At 43.7% G+C, this 21,409-nt stretch overlaps 1 protein-coding gene across 2 annotated transcripts in view; it reads right to left on the bottom strand.

The window, feature by feature from the left end:
* The window catches only part of BMP4 (bone morphogenetic protein 4), a 48,270-nt gene that overhangs the window by 9,455 nt on the left and 17,406 nt on the right, over window positions 1–21,409 (bottom strand). Inside the window, exon 1 of one of the 2 annotated variants that reach the window (XM_041468353.1) lies at window positions 4,300–4,317. The exons of the other annotated variant lie outside the window; for it this stretch is intronic. The gene's annotated coding sequence lies outside the window, so the exon portion shown is untranslated. Of the gene's footprint in view, window positions 1–4,299; window positions 4,318–21,409 lie in introns of those variants that run through there. 2 annotated transcript variants of the gene reach the window in all.

Genomic DNA, 21,409 nt, shown 5'->3' with positions numbered 1-21,409 from the left:
AAGAAACAAAACTGACTATGCCTGGAAATGAGAGATTAAACACATTGTAGTCAGAGATGGGTTTCCAGCTTTTTCCAGAAATATTCATCAGGGCTTTACATTACTGGCTGGCAGCCATGAGGGCTGTGAACTGAAGGGAGGCCAGTTTCTTGACCTGCAGGTTTCAATGCAAAGACAGTCTGTCCTCTCTGATACCTTATCCAAACGATGTGGGCAAACCAGCGTCGTACGTGCGTTCCGTGCGTGTCCCATCCCACAGGCAAACCAGCCTTTCTATTTCCTAAAATACCAGCCACCAAATAGCTGACAGAGGGATAAAACCAAGGAACTGGCTCAAAAAAAAAAAAAAAAATGAAGGGACTTTTAGAAATGGAATATCTAAAAGTCAGTTTGAAGAAGGAAAAAGTGAAATGGCAAAATAGGAATGAGTCTGGAGATATCTCACAGCTCTTTCTTGGATATGAAGGGGCCTTGGAAGTGAGGGGGTGCTCCTCTCCACAGAGACCCACCTGGGCTGAGGGTTTACAGAGCCAGAGCCCAGAGGATCAGCAGGAAGACAGAACAGGAGAGAAAACCGATATGGGAAAGAAGTGAAAACCAAGAAGGCAAATTCAGTCTGGGCAAAGGGCCAAGGTAAGGCCAAGTGCAATTCTAGAAAACAGGACTGGAGCCAGAGGCACCAAGGTGTTATGACAGGCTTGCACTGGTCTACAGTGACAACCCAGAATGATGCACCTGCCAGGAGCACAGCATCCCCCAGACATGAAGAGAAATAGGCCTAAAAGTAGATTTTTGAATATAAGTCTCCGGATGGAGGGTCTGGACCAGCAGTTTGTACTTGTGCAGGATCTGGAGTTAGCATAAGGCTGGTATCTCCCTGTACCAGCCCTCTGGGCACACTGGAGTTACTCTTTGAGTCAGGGAAAGCAGAACTAAGTTAGAACAGTTTCCCTGAGGACCTGTTTGTTCCCCTGGTTTCACCCTGCATTCCTGCTTGTTCCACCTCAGTCCTGCTGACTCTGCTGCCTTTTCCCACCCTCTGTACACATACCTGATAGAGCAGCAAGCCTCAGAACCAGGTTTTGTGTGCAGCACCACACCCCAGTTCGAAGAAATATTGCAAAAAGCAAATGTGGAACGTCATTTGTAAAACTGGCATCAGCTCACAAATGTTCCTCGCAAAGACCCAACTCTGAGGTTACTCCATGGCTGCCAAAAAGTCACCTGGCCTGTCTCCAGAGGCCTCAGCAAATCACTTTATCTCCCATCACTGTTTCCCTACATAGCTCCTAGGTGCAAAGTGGGGCAGGAATGCTGATGCCCGTCCCCCCCATCCCAGGCTGAGGAGAAGCTGAGTGGTGTTGGGGCTTCAGGGATTGCAGGATAAAAATGAAGTGGATTAAGACAGATGTTTGAAGAGCAGAGGCTAAAATGAGAAGGTCAAAGAGGACTTAGAGTCCATGAGTATTGACTTGAGTGAGGAATAGTGGAGACACACCATAGACCCAAAGCACAAAATAGCAAGGTGGGATTGACAGAATCTCTCAGAGTGGTGCCACAAGGAGATCTTGGACTTGCAAATCTGTTGTGTGATTTGTTTCCCTTTCCTGGGACCACTGGCTGCTCCCAGAACAGCCACCATTCCTTTTGCACAAGTTCTCCAACTGATAAGCCACCAGGAGCTCAGGATGAGCCCACCACAGGAGGTGCCTTGACATGGATGGCACAACTGGATCACTTCCATCGTGTTTTCTGATGGAGGAGAGGGACTGGAAGCAGATTCCTGAATGAAGCTATGGGGTTGAGAATGGCTACGACCTGGGGGCTGAGCAAGAGTCACCAGAACTGAGGAGACCAAGCACAGTACCTATGATTGCAGAAGTGCACAGCTCCAGGGTCTCAGAGGAACTCCCAATCCACTCTCAACCCTTTCCAGGATGCAGGGAATTTACCTCACCCAGCATCATCCCTTCCCTTTCCACACAGGATCACCCTTGCCCTGCTGGGCAAAAACTCCTTTCACCCAAACCAGCAAAACTCAAAGTCCAGTCTGAAAAAACCCAAAATTCTCAAACTCAAAATGAAACCCAAAAACACAGCAGAATACAAAAGGCATTTTTAAAACAAAAGCTAACGAAAGGCTGAGCTCTGTTCTGTTGCTTGAGGCACATAAATGCTCTGTTCATACATTTCAAACTCTTCCCAGCAACAGAGCTCCCAAAGCACTTTGTGTCAGTGGGGTGAGCAGCTCCATGTCTCCCGTGGCAGAGGGCACACTCAGTGATCTGGCTCGCGTTACTGAGCAGGATCAGATGATAGATGGAGATCCACGATGCTGAGCAGCAGCTCACAGGTCAAAGTCTTTCCCTTCTGTCTGAAAATCCTCCTGCACCTTTCTTTTCCAAGGTAGAAGCCCTTCATTCTCCAAAGGTTTTTGTTGCTACCCAGCTTTATGTATTTACAACCTTGCTGGAGCAAGATTTCAGCACAAGAGAATTGGCACAGTATGTTACAGCTCACAATTTTTTTTTTTTTGTTATAATAAAATCTTCTGTAAAACTGTTCATTCTACTGCCCCATGAGAGATTAATTTTGAGCAAGATTTCAGCACAAGAGAATTGGCACAGTATGTTACAGCTCACATAATTTTTTTTTTTTTGTTATAATATAATCTTTTGTAAAACTGTTCGTTCTACTGCCCCATGAGAGATTAATTGTACATCCAGCGGGGGAAAAAAAATAAAACAAACCCTACCCCACATCCCTGGATCTTAGAAAATGTACATTTGTCACCTTTCAGCCTCTGTATGCTGTTAAGATTTTCTCCCTGTAATTTTATGCTGCTCAGGCACCTAATGACCTAAGTGGTCCCAGGAGAGAGGAATTGGCATCCTCTAAATAAAAGAAATAAAAATAAGATTTTTTTTAAGGTGGAAAAAAGGTGTTTATTTGCAATTTACCTTACCTGACTTGTTTAAAGTGTTATCAGAATGCAAGCAACTACTTTCTTCTCTTCATTTTCACAAGATAGCCAAGATTGGCTTGAATTGAGAATGTCTAAAGCCTCAGGCATGATCCTGGGTGTTCTCAAGACTTAAATGTCACTGCTTAAAGAGTTAAAGATCTAGATGGCTGCACTAAGAGGATGATAAACTAATCACTCACTCACTGCTGGTGAGCCTGGTGTCATTTACTGAAACATGGAATGCATTTAACAATGTAAGAGAAACTCCATGCAGTCCAAAAGCCAAAGATTATTGTTAGATTGTCAGGGTTTACTTTGGAGAAAGTCCTCAGTCTAATTACCTACGTTTAAGCAACAGAAGTATTTTTGCCCTCGTTGAAGAAGTTCACATTTTCCTTTCAAGCCAATGAGTGGTTTGGATTTTTTTAATGCTACTAAGGATTGCAGATTCTGTTCAGGAGGCTACAAAAATTGAAGACAGGGACTAGGTAGAAGAAATAATTCTTCCAGGAAGCAAGTAAAAAATGTTTCCTATCATTATAACCACGAGAAAAGTAGAAATAATAATTAGACTGCTAGTACTGAACATTCACCTGTTGATTTGTGTCTTCTAGTTCTGTGAAATGACTGGAAAGAAAAGGACAGCTCTGCACTCGGCAGCAATGCATATTTAAAAGCCACACTCTTTTTTAGTGCTACTGGAAAAAATGCTTGAAATCCTTTTCACTGCAATCTCTGAGCCTTGGAGGAGGAGAAAGAGCAGGTCCAACATTTTGGTCTTGCATTTTTGCACCAGAATTTGGTGAACATTGGCAGTTTTTCTTAAAACAAAGTCTCAGTTAAAGATCCAGATAGCAAACATGAATAAAACATCAAAGGGATTTTGTGGGGCTCACCCAGTGGGCATCCAAACTACAAATATCACTTTATTCTCTTTTACTCTATTAAACTTTGAACTGAACAACTCCTTTGTGTGAGCAGTTGGTATGGAACCCTTTCCCAGCACACCAAATCCCAGAGCTACTCCCAGTGGATGCCACCAGAAGTTTTTTGTTGACGGGACAGCAAGGCCTGGAGTGACAGAGCCAAATGAAGGTGTGACCATAACTCATCGTGGTGGCTCAGTGTCACTTTGACCCAGCAAAGACAGGCAAAAACAGGCAGTGCAGTGACATCAGCACGTGCTGGCAGCCAAACCACCCTCCTGAGACTCTGGCTGGGTGCTCTGATGTGGCCATGGCACATCCCTGCACACCAGTGTCAGTCTGACCTGGTAAACAAAGGTAATAAAAGCAGAGGAAGCGACAGCAGCTCAGCAAGGGTTAACTGCTTACCTGTTCTGCAGACACTCGAGGTGGGCTCTCTGCTCCCCAGCTCGGACAAAGCTTGTCCCATGGCTCTGCTGCTGTGACCCAAATGACTTCTGAGGAGGAGAAGGAGGAGGCAGGAACACCTTCTAATGACACCTGCCTTCATAACAAGCCTGGCAAGACAGCACATGATCATTTTCCCTGCTGGGTGATGGCTGGTGGCTCAGGCAGTTCTGCTGACCTTGGTTAGGGCAGTCTCTGAAGAAGTAAGCAAAGCTCCAGCCTCAACCAAAGGACAAAAATCCAGCTGTATGGGTAGAAATTCAACTGATCAAACAGAGACATCTCCAGCATCATCCTGAAATGAACCTCAAAACTAGATCAGACTGTTCCCAAGCAGTGGCTATTTCCCTGCACACCTAAAAGGAGAATCCAAATGAGTAAGTCAGGTGTTGCTGTGCACACTGCAGAGATCTAAAGGCAGCAAAGAGAAATGCTATTCAAAGGAACCTGCTCTTCCTGTTGTGTAAACCTCTCCCTCCACAAAGATGCAACATTTTCCCTAGGAACTGTGACAACACTTGCCTCACTGCACTGCATGAAAGACAGAGCAAACACTTTGAGATCAGTGGGACCAAGACGTGTTTTTTTTACAAGGGCATGAAGTGACAGGACAAGGGGAATGGCTTTAAACTGACAGAAGGCAGGGTCAGATTAGAGATGAGTAAGAAATTCTTCCCTGTGAGGGTGGGGAGGCCCAGAGAAGCTGTGGCTGCCCCATCCCTGGAAGTGTTCCAGGCCAGGTTGGACAGAGCTTGGAGCAACTTGGGATAGTGGAAAATGTCCCTGTCCGTGGCAGGGGGTAGAACAAGATGGTCTTTAATGTCCCTTCCAACCCAAACCAGTCTAGGATTCTATAATAAGAACTGGAGAACTTTTGAAATACACTCACAGCTCCACAGACCACAATTGCTACTGCAGCACAAACTGTTTCTATTTCATCTGTATGTGCATGATTTCAGGACTTGAAAAACTGCTGCCCTTGTACTTCTCAGCAGCTAATAAAAACCCTTGTTAGCAACATCTGGATACAAGATAAGGGAACCTTGCAAGGAAACACCAGGCATTCAACAGGTTTCTGCAGTGGGTTCTTCATCGATCCTCTGAGGACTCTGCTCCAAAGTCCACTGAGGTGTTGGGGTGTTTTTCCATTGACTTCACTGGGCTCCAAACCAAGACCTAAAGCCTCCCTGCTGTGTCTTGGACATTTATTTGTGTTTGATCTGTAATAAGATCTTTCATTTCTCTTATTCCTGTAAAAACAAATAAAGCCAGAGCACAAGAAAGCAACTAAACACATGCTTAGCTTTAAGCATATCCCTAAACCCACTCACTTAAAGTCCTTAATTCTATGGACTCCTGGGAAAGAAAAGCACATGCTTAAAGTTAAACACGTGCTTGGGGTCTTTGCTAATTAGTGATGGCCTTGTGTCTTACAGGGCCCTAAACACTTCTTAGAGCATCTGGGGTTTTAGGGCCCATATGGGAGAAATTACACGGAGACCATCTCAAAAGTGCAACTTTTGGTATTGTATCTGATGCTGGAAGCCTGTCTTTAGTGCATTTCAAACTGATTCTGTTACAACACCATTTACAACTAGTTGAGGGAAGAGTTTCTTGGATATTTGTAAAAATAAGAATATCTAAAACCAGAACCTTTCCTTGGCTTATACTACAATACCATCCCATCAGGACGATCAGTCTAATCAAACTAAAACTCCTTTTTGGAATGGATCTGCTTACTGACATCTCAAGACCAAAACTGTCTCACTTCAGCCAAAGTTTTGTCCCTGACATCCTTCACTTGGCTCAGAGGATGAGTCTGGCTCTGGAAGACAAGCCAGCCTTTACCTTTGGGTCAGGCAGCAAATGGAAGAACATTCCCAATAAACTGCACTGAGCAAAAAGCATTTTTCCTCACTGCACCATGTTTATTTTGGACCTCTGCTGAAGTGTTAGAACTCTCAGCTATCTTGATCAGACAAGCCTGAAATGTAACATGTCTGACAGGTCAAATCAGTGTTGTTCCCAGTGAGAGAACATTGGGGAAGTTTCTTCACAAAACACACGCTAGCTAGCAGGAAACCTGTCACCTTGTCAGCAACTCCACAAGGACTGAAACTTGTCTTTCTGTGGCTCTTGCACTCTGTCTCTTATATCTTCCTGAACTCTTTTTCAAGGTGCATCAGTGCACTCAGCTTCAGATGCTCTTGGACTTTTAGCTCTAAAATTTTATGATGTCCCCTGTTTATGAATTCATTGTTCTGCAAGCTGAACAATGAGGCCATGTCCATTAGTGAGGAATCCAGATCAGATGTGAGCACACAACATTTCTCTCAAGTGCCAAAGCACACAGCCTGGTGCTCCTGCTAGCTTTCCTATTGATACAGGAAAGCCAGGTGATAGCTGAATCCAGCATAAAGCCTTCAGAGGAACATTTTTTTTTGAAAGAAAAGTGATTGTTTGAATGCTTTATACCACATGGCTGCTGTGTCTTTGATCTGAAACTAGATTTACCACAACTTCACACTTAGCTCTGAGGAACAGAGAAGTTGTGAGTCAAAGCATCAACTATCAGAATCACCACAAGCAAAAATGTGCTGCAGGCTGTACTTGCCTAGAAGCACCAGCAGCACAGTCCTCCTCAATCCCAGGTCTAGTTAAACACCCCAAATAACCTCAGCTTAGCCCTTGATGTTTTAAGGATGGAAAGGAGGATTAACACAGGGATAAACACAGGGAGCTTCTCCTGGATCTTTCTGCAGCCCCAGTTTTTAAGTCAGTGATCTCCTAAACTCCCTGATTCTTCAGTGCTCAAGATTCAGCTTATAGTGACTGTAGAGAATAGATGAAATTTTTGTAGGCGGCATCACATCCACCTTCTCTCAACCTCAAAACAGTAGATGCAAAGCAAAAAGGCCCAGGATGCTCATCTAATGACGATGCCTTGGATGGGTTTTGCAGCTGAAACACTTGACCTGGTATTTCCAACATTCTCTGAGCAGACCATGTAATAAAAGAGAATTTAAAACCAAAAACTCATCAGCATCTTCTTTGCTGAGTCTCTGATTGCATTAAATGTCCTGTAGTTATGATCCACTTTGAAACTACATTTTGGGGATTACCCATAACACTTGTTGGAGAACAAGGGTTGATATCACTGCAGGCAAGCTCATTTTAGAAATTCTGCATGAAGAACATACCATACAATTTCAAATTACTCTCTGGTACCCTGCTCTGTGCTTTTCCAGAGAACACTGTCCCCACAGCCTGTGGAAATAAAATACTGTCTTCCTTCTGGTAGCAAATAGGTAAAAGTGTTTCCCAGGAAAGTTGGGGAAAGAAAATTGTGTTCAATACACTTCCTAAACCCAAAGAAGAATGGAAGGCTGTACTCTCTGTAGACCTCAGAAAATTCACTTCTTTCACCACCAGATTCCTGTTCCCAATACTAACTCTAACCTCTCTGTTTCCCTTCCTTTCCACACAAGATTGATTCACAGAACTTGATTTAAAGGATGTTTATTTCCATAACAAAAATGATCAGGGGTCTAGAAAACATGACCTATGAGGAAAGATTGAAAGAATTGGGTTTGTTTAGTCTAGAGAAGAAAAGATTGAGGGGGAGACATGATAACAGCCTTCAACTATGTAAAAGGTTGTTGCAGATAGGAAGGTAATAAATTGTTCTCCATGTCCACTGGGTATAAGACAAGAAATAATGGGTTTAAATTGCAGCAAGGAGGATATAGGTCAAGCATTAGACACGTTTCCTAAGAGGAAGGACAGGTGAGAACTGGAATAAATTAGTCAAGGAGTTACAGACTCTACTGTCACCAGGAATGGCTCAGACCTGGCAAATCTTGCCTTGGGGTAGAGGGATAGATCATCTCTCAAGGTCCTCTCTGCCCCCTCTTCTACTGGTCTATATTTATACCAGTCAAAATAATCAAAAATATGTTTGTTCCAAAGAAAGGAAAGAGAAAATCTTTCTTCAGCCCTCCCTGAGATTTTTCTTGCTGGTTTTATCTGCAGTTGCAGTGCATTTGAAGGCATCCACATTCATTTCTATTTAGACAATTAAGGAAAGGACCATTTTTACAGCCCTATGCCCCTGCACATGTTTTCTGTTGTGGTTCATGCTATGAAATGATGTGTCTACATTCTGTTCAAAACTTTTTCTCCAGGTAACACAACAACCCCACAGCCCCATAGCATGGGGTTTTTTTTAATTTTTAATCTCAGCTCTGCTCATACCAGTTGTGTCAACCCCACCAGTCACCTCCAATGCAAAGGACAATGGAGTAAAAAACCAACCTCCCTGGCCAGTGAAAAAGAGATGATATGGACAGCAAGGAAACTTCTTCTTTTGGCATTTCATGGAAGCAAAATGGTTCTGGATCCACTTATGACTTTTTTGTGTTTCATCTGCAAAGCAAAATTAGTCAACGTGAGGAAAAATATCTTCTGCCATTTATATTTAATAAAGTTTTTATGATGCAGTGTCTTCATTATTTTAATTTTATTTTCAAATGGCAATAAATTACTTTACCTGTGGAGGTCTGGGTTGCCATGGTACTTGAGGACAACCATTATAATTCAATTTGATTAAAAAGTTTTAAATAGCTGTCCCAGTCACCAGAAAACACAGTTTAAGAGTGGTCAAGCCTAAAGGTTTATTGTGCCAAGCCCAGCTGCAATTTACCTTCCATAAAAAGAAAAAAAAAAAAAAACCAAAATCAGAAAAAGGCAGCAATATTTGTATGAACCTTTTTAGAAGTTCTGATTAGGTTTATTGTGCCAAGCCCAGCTGCAATTTACCTTCCATAAAAAGAAAAAAAAAAAAAAACCCAAAATCAGAAAAAGGCAGGAATATTTGTATGAACTCTTTTAGAAGTTCTGATAGTTCATCCAAAATGAATTTTTGAAACTGTTTGCATAATTGCATTTCTAAAGTGGTTTATGCATGCACACATTCCCATGTATATGTAACCCACCAAAAATAAATGGAACATTTTATTTTAGGCCAAAAAAGCATTTAGTACCAAGAGATGTTTTTTTTAGAGAACTTCTTTTCTCCCAGAGTTTATGTTATTAAACATGTGCAGACAACAATAGCACTCAACATTTCATAAAAGGTGATCTTCCTTCAGGTTTCCACCTCAGCTTCCTGGAGAAAAGCTGCAAATCCTACAGGTCCTGCTCAACTGGGCTGGTTTGATAACAGGGTTTGTCTCCATCTGCTGGTGTTTCAGCTTTTAGAGTCTCAAATGTCTGAAAAAATAGTAATATTTTTAAAAAGATTCAAGAAATTCAGGAGATAGTCATCCGTAAGTTCTCTGACTCCTAATTATTACTACTGAGACCAAATATTGTCTGTAGGGCTGGATGCCATTAAGTAAAGTCATATTGATATATTGATCCTGATGAAGAATTTATTTTCTCTACTCAGATTGATTTAAAATTCTTTTTTTTTTTCTGATATTGGGTAACCTCCTGCTTGAACCAACCCACCAGGGAGGGTGGCAGATTTACAGCCAGGGTAAAACCCTACATCATCATCACCCAAGTCACCAACCATGAAGCACAGGTGTCCACCTGTGAGACTTGATCCTTTGGCTCTGGAATGACAAGGTCATCAGGAATAATCCCATTAGACAGTGCTGCTTCCCTCCATTGATGCCAAAATTTGACAAGTGCCCCAGGATCCCTGGAAATGTTCCAGGCCACATTGGATGAAGCTTGGAGCAACCTGGGATAGTGGAAGGTGTCCCTGCCCATGGCAGGGGTGGAATGGGATGTTCTCTAAGGTCCCTTCCCAACCAAACCAGTCTGGGATTCCAAGTGCAGGAGCAGATTCCTCTCTCTCTGCCATCTAAAGCCATGAAAGGCACATCTCATCCTGTACTCCAGGAGTTAACTGCACCCCAAGGGCTTCTTCCCTCAGATTAACACGAAATTCTTGTCTTCCAGCTGGATTTAGATGGTGAAGAACCTATGCCAGGTCTGTCCCAGCAAGGCACAAGCATTTACAGTGATCTGGCAGCACATCTAGGAGTGGGGGAGTTGATACACAATACCTTGAGCAGTTCTCATGGCAGGATTCATCTTACCTAACTCTATCCACCTGAGAGGCAGCCTCAGGTCTGAGCCAGTCATTTTAGCTCCCTGAACACCCAGCAGAGAGATGCATTTCCAGAGGGCAACTTATTCCATGACTTCAAGACACCTGTCTTTGGCAAGATAAATCCAATCCTCAGAAAACATTGTCACCTACATTTTTTTTTCACTTCAAAATAAAAGATCGCTGTCAGCCTTCCCGGCTGGCAAACAGCAGATCAGAGCTGGACTCAGCATTCATCTGATGGGCAAGTGAGGCTCTGGGGAAGGCAATGGAAATGCCCTGAATTACTTCAGCTGAAAACTACAGTTATTTGCCTGAGTCAGAACAAACACCCTGGCCTGATCCTACAAAATTTAAATACCTTAGCCAAGGACAGTGCTCACCGGGACATTCAGTTCCTGGGAATAGGAAATAGGTTTTAATGTAGTGTAGTCTCATTTAAATAAGTCTCCTTGTAACTTGTTTCAGCAGTGATTCTAAAGATGATGACCATTAAAGTCCTGTGTCAGACTCTACATAGGCTGCATTTCCTTTTATATTTAAATGCCCACATGCACATAAATGCAGCCATCAGAGCACCATTACATCAAGAATATACGATTACATCAAGATTTATTTAACTGAATCCCTCCTAATTAGGTCATAAGGTATGATTAAGCAGTTGTTAACTGTGTCATAAGGAAGTCTACAAAGGGAATGAAATATTTAAAACAGTAATAACATACCTATCCTGCTTTGCTATTTATGCACAGTTAAACACATAAAAACAAAGGAGCAACTCTTAATTACAAGGACAATTTATTTTGCTGACCTTCTTTTTAGGACACAAGCCAAACCCACTGGGGGTTGGTTTGGTGCTTGCTCCGGTTGACTTTGCAGGGAAAATGTCCCGGCCCGTTGTTGGAGAGGCTGCAGCTCCTGCCTGGAGAGAGCAGAGCCTTTCACAGGGCTAATTTACAGCCTTCCCCAGTGGTCAAGGGCAGCCATGGAGTACACAAATTACAGTTAAAAATAGAGATGCCTTTATGGAATCTCATTCCGGTGGCTTCCAAAGGTGCGGGGCCAGGAACATACATCTCATTCCACGCTGCCTCTAAGCTCTAAGCCCATTTTCATCTTTTTTTTTTTTCCTTTTTTTTTACTTTTCCCCTTGGATCCTGAGCTCCACTTCAGTTTTGAACTTCCATAGGAAGGCAGGAGGTTAAACCAAACTGCTAACTGTGTCTCTTCAAAACTGACATTTAATACAGGGTATAAATCACTGTGGGAGCCTGTTATTCCTTCAGGAATGCAATTACATAGGGTCAAATAAAACATGAAAGAACCCAACAAGTTTTAAAATGTAGTATGTTCTCAAAAGCAGGCAAGAAGGAATGCAAAGCAGTCCAAATATGCTAACATCCACATGTTGTCCTGTATGAGGGGGATTAGAAGGGAAGGTTTCTGCTCTTTAATGATTATGTTGTTAAGGGTGGGTTTGTTGCAGGTTCTTGCCCACTCAGGGAGCTTTGGGCAGATTACTGTATTTATTTAAAGCAGGTGTCTTTTATATATCTCATTATTTTAATTGCCACCATAGTTGTGTTTAAGATACCATTTAGCACAAAATAGGATGTGCAGAGTGGGCATTCACCTTTATTTGAGACTCAGAGGTGCAGCCCCCACTCTTGTGGTGATGGAGACATATCAGAGACACATCAGGGGAGAGAGAAACACAGCACTGCAAAATCATCTCTGATAAACAAATCCTCCTGATTTAGGCCACCTCCATCTCAGGCTCATCAGTTTGCTTTTGAAACAACAGGCAAAAACATTAAATAAAACCTCATGAAAACTGTTAGAATATGAACCAAAGATGATTAAGCAGGTTCAGCACCTCCTGCAACATCACTCCCTGTCACCATCACATTTCACTCACATTTCTCTGAGAAAAGCCCTTCTGATTTCACATTTTAAATATATTTAAATAGCCTGAAAGGAAAAGTCCAGAGGTTTTAGCAAATTTTTTGAGGTCAAATTTGCCACCCTCAATTTCACTACTCTGTATTTTATACCGTGAATGGTTAAACTTAGCAAACTTTGAAGTTATTTAATTGAAAATCTGGGGTTTATCAAAGGCAAGTTTTATCTGAAAATAATTTTTTTTTTAGCTAAAAAGGATTTTAAATTCAAAATTAACGGCTTTTAGGAAAAAAAAATAACAACCATTTTTAAGCATCTAAGAATTCCAAGAAATTGTTCTTTTTTCTCTTTTTAAAGAAATGATTTCTCCCCAAGAGTGAGTGATGTTTAAAAACTACATATATGAGAGAGTACTTTGCTCTTTTTAAAGCCTTATATTTTTTAAATTGCTTCAATCTTGCTTTTAAAAGTTTTGCTTTCCACATTTAAATGCAAACCTTTCACTTTTTAACCCTCTCCTTAAGAAAGTAACACAAGTAACACACTGTATTTCAAATGTTTTCCAGGGAAAAAAACATTTAAAAGAAATATGCAAAATAACTCATTTTTCTCTTTTCAAGTGAAGCAGGGAAAACCTTAATAAATTGGGTAAAAGTAAGGGTTTCCTCCAGATCTTTTAAAAATTACATTTTTACAGCATATTTCCTAATGGGAAAATTACAAGTGGGGATTTTTTTTTTTCCCCTACAAAATCCCCATAGCTCCCACTCTCAACCTCCCTGATTTCACCTCCACTAAGGCTGCCAGAATAAAACTTTGGATTTCTCTCCCCTGTTTTACAGCAACCCACTGCATTACAGCTCCATGGGTCACTGGTCCTGCCAACACTTATATATATTCTCAGAACAAAGCCTGGGAAAAAATTTTTTGCAGAAGAAACCCTTTGTTAAAGGTAGAACTAACACTACTGTCCATTACAAAGATAATTAAATACTTCCTATTGCAAGGATATGGTTTTATTTGCTTAAAATGTTGCCTCATTCCAGCTACAAGGGTGAAATACCCCATGTTAATCATGGGCCCCAGGGTTGGTTTGTGTGTGGGGAGGATTTTTTAATATATTTTTAATATCAAGCAGAATGACTCACCTGTTTCAGAGGGGAACAAACACTGCTCCAGGGGTTTCTCAAACAATCCCTGAGCCCTGTGCTTGGAAATGTTTTGGTATCCTAATTCTTTGTAGGTAGGGCTTAAAAATTCCTAGCAAGGGAATCTCTGGAGAAAGAACAGATTTTTCACTGGTCGTGTGAAACTGTCCCCAAATGCAACCAAATTCTGAATGTATGTAAATTGCTGTTTGCACTCAGGCACAAACTGAATGGAGAAAGAAATTTGAATTTCACTGCCAGTTTGAAGCTGTTTTCCACGCTCAGAGAGCTCCCCCTTTTTTGTATTGTTTTGGAAATAAATTACAGTGAGGAAAATCCCATCCTCACAGAAGGCACCCCCAAAGTCTGAGGACATTCTGGGTTTGTTGGCAGAGGTGCAGGGTCTGTGTGGTGCCAGTATCCTGAAGCATCTTTAGGACTCCAATCCTGATGCCTGTGACATGCTCTGAGCCTGACACTGCCATGTGAAATTAGCTTGGAAAATGCCACTAACCTGGCATGAGTTTAAATGTTTTTCATCTTTTCTAGAAAGTCCTCCCTCCTTCAGCTGGGAAGGTTACCTCCTTCAGATACAGCTTTCCTCTGCTGGGAAGAACTAAACCAACACCAGGTACAATTCAGGTTAGATACAGGGAAGGAATTCCTGGCTGGGAGGGTGGGCAGGCCCTGGCACAGGGTGCCCAGAGCAGCTGTGGCTGCCCCTGGATCCCTGGAAGTGTCCCAGGCCAGGCTGGACAGGACTTGGAGCAACCTGGGATGGTGGAAGGTGTCCCTGCCCATGGCAGGGATGGGTCTTTAAGGTCCCTTCCAACTCAAACCATTCTAGAATTCTAAGCCCATTTTGTGTACAGCTGAGCCTGTTCCAGGAAAAACTCCCCACACCAGTTCAGTGACAGCAGATGTGCTGCAGAGATGCTCCTGACTGCAGAAATCTAAGGCAGGTCTGTATGGTCAAGGTAGAAGTTGAATACAGAGTGAGTAAAAAGGTGAAGTTTCAGTCCCTTAGATGCATTTAGTACAGAGAGTCACAGAATCATTATGGTTGGAAAAGCCCTCTGAGGTCATCGAGTCCAACCATCCCCCAGCACTGCCAAGGCCACCACTGTTCTATGTCCCCAAGTGCTACATGCACACAGCTTTGAAATCCCTCCAGGGATGGGCACTCCACCACTGCCCTGGGCAGTTGTGCTAGGGCTGGACAACCCTTTCCATGGAGAAGTTTTTCCCAATATCCAATCTAAACCTCCCCTGGTGCAACCTGAGGCTGTTTCCTCTTGTCCTGTCCCTTGTTCCTTGGGCAAAGAGACCAACACCCAGAACACAGAGTTTGCAGTGGTCCCTCAAGGAGAAATACTCATTTCACCAACCCAAGTAACAGTGAAATAGTGAATTTCCCTGCTTGAGCAGGGAAAGAGAAATGTGAGTCCACCTCTGAATGCTGAAAGAAGTAGCCCATGGAACTGCAAATCTGCCGATAAGATTTATTACACTGAAACTGATACCTCAGAGAAAAGCAAAATGTAGTGACTTTATTTAATGAGAAAAAAAAAAAAAAAACAACAATTTGAGCACTCATAGGCTCATAACAGCATTATCAGTATTAAACAAAGGTTCTGAAGAAACACTGGGTAAAGTATAGACAACTGTGACACAGGGGACGAACTTCAGTCTGCATAGAAGTGTCAGGCTCTTGTACCAGGCTGCTCTATCCAAATATTAGGTAAACCCTTGATATTTTGCCACACAACATTTCTAGTGAAACTGGAGAACAGAGGGATGAGACAAGTGTTGTAAGGAGGATAATAAATTGTCTAAAATGGAGATGAGAGCATGTTGTACTGATGGAACAAGTGAAGTGAAGGGAGGTTACTGGAGGAATTCTCAATATCAGCTGTGGGATGACTGCAGTTAACACTGCCTCTACCATGCTGCTGCTAAACGTGGAATCATTTCTATCCAAATTGCCCGAGGCACAAAGTTAAAAGATATCATCAGTACCAGGAAGATCAGAATATCACACCTGAGGAAATGACCTACAAACCACAAGATGACTCAGGGACCAATCCAAACATCTACTACAGTCACTGATTGTGTAGGGTGCTCGTGGTTCTTCCTGATGAATTCTCTGCTCAGCTGTGTTTGAAACAGATTAGTTCAAGGTGGGATAAGGTGGAAAACAGGTGCAAAAGCTGGTCAAGATCCAGGAGACATTGTGACAGTAGAGGGATGGAGTAAATGGAAGGTCAACACTGGCAAGTGTGGCCAGGAATAAGAAGGGGAAGATTTCTAAGGATCATGTCAGTGGGGTTCATAAATAGGATCCCAAGAGGAGTCCCAAAAGTCTGAAGCTGCAGCCTCATTAGGTTAAAAACAGACATAAAATGAGGCTGCTTGCTCTCACTCATGGGAAGCTCAGCTCTCAAAGGGGAGAGAGACTTAATCTCAAAAACCTGATAAAAACAACACTAAATATGGATTATTCAGCAGGAGGAGAAAAGTGCTGAAAGACAGGATGGACTTAGCAAGCACTTAGAGCTGAGTAGTGTGTTCTCTGCTGATAAAGTTGTGGCTCAAGCTCTATTCCCATTTCCTAAACACCCTGAGTGAGCACACATTTCAGAGGAACCATCAGAGGTAAAGGCACTGCTTGTTTGACAGGCTTTCCATCCCCTAGAAAGAAGCCAGCACTGCACTAGAAGTGCCTCAGAGACCAGCAAACGCCTGGATTACTGGGCATTATTATCTTTAGATTTAAAACAATGTTCTGATTCGGAAAATCCAGGTCAGAAGGAGGGTTGCAGGGTAAATCATAAACCAGGTGTGTGAGCAGTTAGTGTGCCTGCCATAAACACAACGGCTGAGCCCTCGGGGCAGACCCTGAGGATCATATTCAGTTGGTGCTTGATCTCTCTTATCCCACTGGTGAAACTGGATTTTTACTAAGTTTTGTGCTGGAGATCCTCATACCACTCCACACAGGCACACACACACACATGCATTCAGGCAGGCAGTCTCATAAACTTTAACTGCATACAGAAATTCCCATATTGCCTCTTGGACATGCTCCAGCTCATGAAGGGGCGCTGTGGATGATCAGTACCTGCCAGGTACAAAGCCTTCTCTTTTCTCCCCAGGTCATGGGCTGTCATGAGCTGCCCTAATGCCTTTGCAATAAAACTCATCAAATTCCCCCAGTATAAAGTAACGAGCTGTAGCCCTTCTACCAACCTACATCTGCTACTTACAGCAGGCCAAGAAAACAACCAGCGATGTCAACTCTTCATTCTGTTCCTCAGATCATCAACTCTCTGAAAATAACAAAATCTGAAAGGCATATGGACCTTCTCATAAAAACAACAAACACACAAACAAAACCTCAGATGAGTTTCCCAAGTCAGCAGGATCTGCCTGCTAATTATTACAGTACAGAGGGACCGACCATCCTGTAGCCAGAAATTACCCAAGAAGAGGCCTGAGTTCTTCCCCCAGGCTGGACTGTTTGGACACACTGAACTCCCTCATTTCTGGGGATAATATGTGGGATTTGGCTGCCCAAATCAACACAGCCACAAGAACTAAAAAGCTACATTTAGATTAGATATTGGGAAGAAATTCTTCCCTGTGAGGGTGGGCAGGCCCTGGCACAGGGTGCCCAGAGCAGCTCTGGCTGCTCCTGGATCCCTGGAAGTGTCCAAGGCCAGGCTGGACAGGGCTTGGAGCAGCCTCGGACAGTGGAAGGTGTCCCTGCCATGGCAGGGGGTGGGAAATTGATGAGCTTTAAGGTCCCTTCCAATCCAAACCATTCTGGGATTCTGTGATAGCAGGGCACTTGTGATGGATGTTGAGGGCTCCCTTTACCCTCACCTTTGTGCTCGTGCCTCTCACATGTAAGAGTGTGTGTCTCTACAGAGACAGGGATCTCCTATCTGCCTCAGGAGTCCTTGAGGAGATATTTTTACCCACACAGAGAGAAATACAGATTGATGAATGGTATTGGACCTGGAGAAAGCAGGCTGGAAGAAAAAAAAGGAGAGAGAAATATCTGTAGCCACAGATGGTTTTGACCCTGGAGCACTCTCTCCCCCACCAATCCCCTCTGCTTATCTCAGAGCCTCCAAGAAAATGTGTCCGTGGGGCACAAGAGAATGGGGATGGGAAGAACACAGCATCCTACACAAGCATGACCTTCCCTGCAGATCCAGGGCCTGCTCTCTCCTCATCACAAAGGGCAGGGAGGAACGATGTGGAGCAACAGGGCTATTACCTTCAGCAGATGGGCCCCCCGTGCAGCCCCCACCATGTCTGTGCTCAGAGCTGCTGCCAGCCCTCTCTTCCAGGGAGAGGATAGAGCTCACCTCCCCATCCAGAAAAAAAAAGTAGCATCTGTGGGAGAAAGACATATGTCTGGCCTCCACCGTGAACCCTGCGCCTGGCAGGAGAACGCGGTGCCGATTCCAGCCCCAGCTTTTCATTCCTGTTGTAACAGTCATAAACGCCTGCTGAAACCTAAGAAGAACAAGACTGTAATCCTAATAAAACAACATTCTGGAACCCTGAAAACTAGATGGAGGCTTCTCAGGCCAACTTTAAAATTATATTCGCTTTTCCAAGAGCTGCACTTTGTGTGTGCCGGCGGGATGGACGCTGGCAGGCCGACCCCGATGGGATGGGGGATTTCAGCAGGGAAAGGACAGGAGGCAGCTCTGCAGCACAGCAGCCATCCTGTCCCAAAATACAGAGAGAATCCCCCAAGCCCAGGCTCTCAAGGTTCCCTCCTAAAAGCAAGCCTTGATATTTTTTCTCCAAATCCAGCCTTCTTTTCCAGATGTCCTGAAAGCCTGAGTCCATAGAGCAGGAAAAGGCTGTGACTGTTTGAAGGCAAAAGCTCATGCAAAGGCCCAGCTTTCCATGCTGAAATCTTTCCCTCCATTTTTGGAGTGTGGTGTTGAACAGAAGCCATGGGACTTTGTGCACCAGCCACCCCCAAAGTGAAGAGCATGAGGAAAGGGAGTCGAGCTTGGGACTCTCCATCACACAGCTCTCCAGGGATTCTGTTCTCCCTTGCTGGCATTGTCTTCAGCAAGGCATCACATCAACTGCTGCTTCTCTGTGGGCCTTAAAACACTGACCAGCACTGAGCCCAAGGGTGGCAGGTCCTCAGTAACCATCAATTTGTATCCTTCCCCTGGCATCTGTAGAGCTGGAGCTGCACCAGCCAAGAAGCTGCGCTCTGGAACACCAAGCTGTGCCGGCCCTTTCAGAGAAAAAAAACCCCTCTGTTGCCAACTCTTGTGATTTTACTGCAAATCTTCCCTGATGTTACGTGAAACCCGAGCTCCTGATGTGTCACTCCATCCAGCACTTCCACTTTAAGGAAAAAAAATTCTGTGGTCTTTCTGGTCTTAAAGGAAACACTTTCCAGGAGGTGGCCTGAACACATGCTAAAGGCTAAAAGTAGCATTCACAGAATAAAACCATGTCATGATTTTTAAAAGGTTTTTGCAGTTCTGGGGACCAGACCTGTGATCTGGGGAGCCACAGGTTATAGAGAACCCAACAATTCAAGTGCACTGTCTGATACCAGGTATTGGTTGGTGGTGGTGGAAGGCAGTGACAGCTCCCTAATCAGCTCTGAGGGGATGACATGAGTCAGTCCCTGCAGGGAATAGCACATTGGAACTGCAAACACCCACAGGACAATAGTAATATTTATAGTATAAATAGTAATATTTATCTGGCAAACAGCATTTTCTATCATCACATTGTCTTAGAAGCATCAATTAATTAACTTTAACTCACCAGCGAAGTAGAAAATGTTTTCCCAGGCTGGGGAAGCTGTGAAGGTGCAGAGAGGCTCCAAACCCCATCCCCAGCCCAGGGAGGCTATCGGGGTCACGGATGGTTTTTTAACAGCTCGGCACTTCAGCAGTGGATGAGCTTCCCTAGCAAGTCCATTCCCACTGATACACCACAAAAAGCAGCCAGCATTTCCAAAGAGCTCGGCATGCCCACATGCACCACAATCTCATCACCACTGCCCTGGTGGAAAATGAGGGGCTGAAAATCTGCTTCCAGGCCACAAAAGGCTGCTCTTCGTGCTGACACTGAGGGCCTCTTTGGACCTGGGTGAATCACTTCACAGCCACACAAACACACACAGCTACACAGCTCCTCCCCACGCCACAAGACGTGTCCTACTCGTGACATTCAGATCACTCTTGACTTCCCAACTTGGCCCTGACTGTGGGTGGTGAGTTCTTAGAAATCTGGCCCTGAGGTATTTTGGATTGGCCCTGCAGAGCGCCGAGACTGACACACCTCAGCTCTCATGTGCATTTAGTGCTACACAAGAGGGGGCAGATCCAAACTGATCCACAGGAGCCTCCAGCATGGAAGAAAAGAGGAGAGATCTGCCCACATTCATGCACAGTTCCTCATTTGGTTTGAGTTTTTCCTGAGTGCAGCCTTTAATCTCTGCAGAGTGGAATTTTTGTGGAGGGGAAGTTTTGGAAAGAAATCAATGGACAACATCACAGATCAAAATCATAGCAGGTATTTTAGCTGGCCATAAAAGAGAGAGCATTTCTGAGTGTAATGTTCAGATGGAGGAGGTTCAGCTCTCAGTGCCTTTCACACACTACAGTTTTCACACTTTAGCCAATAAAGGCTTCTCCCCTGTGCTTCTTCCTCAAGATCTCTTCTGCAATGGGATATATAAGCTGTAGAAGTCACATTTCACTTTCAAATCAGCGAAGCAGAACATTGTGTGATATTTCAGTCCACAGAGAAGGAGGAGAGAGCGAACACTCTGCACTTAAATAACTAAAAGCTTCTAGCGTGACACAAAGGCAAACTTCACTAACCTTTAATTTTCCCCACTTCTTAACAGCACACAGATCCAATGAAATCAAATGAGATAATCCCAGCCTGGTGCAGCCTGGAAGCAGAGGTGAAAACCTCCCAGAGCTCATGCAATCAGAATAGAGCTCGGACATTGTCGACTTCCCCCCTCAACTATTTCCAAATAAAACACTTTGTTGCTTGGCTGCTCCTGCCAAATGAGTTAACAATAAAAGAAGGAACTTGCAAAGCTTCCATCCGCAAGAAAAAAAAAATAGTAAAAAAAACAAAGGAGGAAAAAGAAGTTAAGGAACTTTAGGAAAAAAAAACAAAAGGGAAAAAACTCCAAGAAACTATAGGGCAGATCCTCTGACTGGAGCAAATCAGCACAGACCCAGCTCTTTTGCTTTACCCCAGGCAAATTGTGGGCCTGGTGCTATTCTGCATTTCTCAGGGGCAGGGGGTGGTCTCCACTGGAAGATTGCAACACTGCAGGATACTTTTCCATATTAAAAAGGCGCTTTTTAGCGTTTTGTCTATTGCCAGGTTTTGGGTTTATTGAGGACTCATTTGGCAGAGCCATCCTGGAAGAACAATACAGATGTTTTATGGAGAAATAAACTGGGACTTGGGCTGGATTCTTTCAGTGCTGGATTCCACCTAATTTGGAGGGAGAAATGGCTCTTTTAATGAAGGGTGCAATCAAAACCTGTATGAAAAGCCAATATGCCCTGGGCAAATGGAGCAGGAGATACACTGGCCCTCTCTGCTGCCTAGTAAATTCTGGTCTCTTTAGCACAGCAAAAGCCTCCCAGAAAGGCTAGAAAACATCCTTTTTCACCCAGGGAATCAGAGCACCACAGCTTTCCCTCTGGTGAACCTCTTGGAGGGAAGTGGTGACTCTTCAACAACAGAGAGGGTCTTTACAGACTAAATCTGCCACTCCTTAATAAGGAGCTGGTCTTGTGGAGTCACCTGGTCTTCCTGAGCTCTCCCTCAGAGGGACCCACAGTCATCTCCTTAATTAGCACCATTTTTT

The sequence above is a fragment of the Pyrgilauda ruficollis genome, unplaced genomic scaffold (assembly GCF_017590135.1).
Source record: "Pyrgilauda ruficollis isolate IOZ18807 unplaced genomic scaffold, ASM1759013v1 scaffold219, whole genome shotgun sequence".
NCBI classification, from domain to species: Eukaryota; Metazoa; Chordata; class Aves; order Passeriformes; family Passeridae; genus Pyrgilauda; species Pyrgilauda ruficollis.
This window is presented reverse-complemented; position numbering and strand designations above follow the sequence as displayed.